Below are 274 nucleotides of genomic sequence, written 5' to 3'. Positions count from 1 at the left end.
ATATATATATATGACGATGAGCTTTATAGCCATTTAAAATTGCGTCCAAATAATATAAGTCTGAAACTTTCTGAAGAGTAAAATAGCTTTCTATGAGGAAGACTTTCAAAAACTTTCGTATACTTTTGATATTTGGCTAATTTACTGGATAATAATTTGCATATATCTGTTCGAGCCCATTGCTACGCTTTTTGGAAAATATTTTTCAGAATGGTAGACAAAACCATAGCTTTTAGTATATTTGTTAATTTTGTCAACGTTTTAAAAAGTCTTA

Source organism: Parasteatoda tepidariorum, chromosome 9 (genome assembly GCF_043381705.1).
Source record: "Parasteatoda tepidariorum isolate YZ-2023 chromosome 9, CAS_Ptep_4.0, whole genome shotgun sequence".
Lineage (NCBI taxonomy): Eukaryota > Metazoa > Arthropoda > Arachnida > Araneae > Theridiidae > Parasteatoda > Parasteatoda tepidariorum.
This window is presented reverse-complemented; position numbering follows the sequence as displayed.